The following is a 1,480-nucleotide window of genomic DNA, read 5'->3' on the forward strand; positions in this document are numbered from 1 at the left end:
TTACCTGGCTCGGAGAGGACAAGGTCAGGGCTGGGAGATGCAGCGGGGAGATGCACCCTTCATGGTGACCATCCTCCGCTCCTGCAGCTGGGGAGTTGGTGGGAGTCCGAGCCCAAAAGGCATGGCTCATACACAGGGGAGAGGCCGTGCTGACAAAAAATTCACTGTGAGGACCGTCAAGCGTTGAGACCCAGGGAGACCACAGCGTCCCTGGAGGTTTTTGAGGTTTGGTTCAAGCCCTAGGCAACCTGATGTGAAGCTATTGCTGACCCTGCTGCTCCTGATGGGGCTTGGAGTAGAGTCATTGCAGGTCCTGTCCAACCTGAACGGTCCCTAGGTGCCTCTACAGCATTCAGATCTTGTAGATCGGTCTCCTCTCTTCCCCAAGGCAGCCCTTATGTCCCCAAGCTGCGGTTCCTGAGCCATGAGCATGTCTGTGCTTCTGTCCTTCCTGCCCTGCGGCCATTCCCACCATTCCTGGTCCTGCAGCCCTCTTCGCTTGTGTCTGTTGTCTCATTCTGAAGGAGCCTGGAAGGAAAAGAGGAAACTCTGGTCACGTTGGTACCTAATGGGAACTCTGCTCTGGATGTTGCGAGCAGATAGCAGCAGGAGCCGGCAAGTCTGTGCAGTACAATTGCTTACACAAGTGATCACACCCTCAGAAGTGCCTGCTGCACCATCCAGCTCTACACCCAGCACACTCACCTCTCATGAGGGCAGCAATCTACCCACCAAGATGGAAGGAAACATCACTGCTTCCTCCACTTCATGCTCTGTGTCATCTGAAAGCACACCACCCAAACTTGGAGCCCCTGCACCATCTGCCAGCTGCTGGCCCAAGTATTCCATTGGTGACTGCCAGACCTGGAAGCACCCAAATACTCAGGGAATAGTCAGCTCTGTTCCCTCAGCCAGGCTGAGCGAGGCTGGGCAACAGATGAATCCCTTTGGACACATCCAGATGTGATGGACCTATCCCTGCTACTGTCATCTTATGTCCTCCCCCACCTTAGATTCAAGTTGCCCAAATTCTTCCTTTTCATCTTTCCACATGGCAGCTCTTTGCTTCTTTTAGAACCTTACTCCTTTCTGCCTCCTAAAAATTCATGCCCCCAGGCTGATGTGGGCTGCAGGAGGTCTGGCTTTGCAGGCACCTCTTGAGTTGATAACCACCCAGCATTGTCCTCCAGCAAGGGGAAGGGTGAGGGCTATGAGCCTGGTGCCCCAGCAGCGGGTGGTTGGGGCTGCAGGGAGCTGGGGGTCTTCTCTGCTGCCTCCTTGGGTGCTCTGGGTGAGAGCACTGGCACGAGTTGAGCTTGTGCCCTCCCTGCCCTTCCCAGGCTGGGTTTTGTGTCCAACCGTCCCTGGGTTCAAGCATCCCAAACATGGCCACAGCCAGATTTGGACTTGTTTTCCTTTTCCCAGTGGCGTTTCCAAGGGCTCTTCCAAGCTTGTGGAGGAGGTGACCCTTCTCCTGTGG

The sequence above is a fragment of the Merops nubicus genome, unplaced genomic scaffold (assembly GCF_000691845.1).
Source record: "Merops nubicus isolate BGI_N331 unplaced genomic scaffold, ASM69184v1 scaffold8356, whole genome shotgun sequence".
Classification (NCBI taxonomy): Eukaryota; Metazoa; Chordata; class Aves; order Coraciiformes; family Meropidae; genus Merops; species Merops nubicus.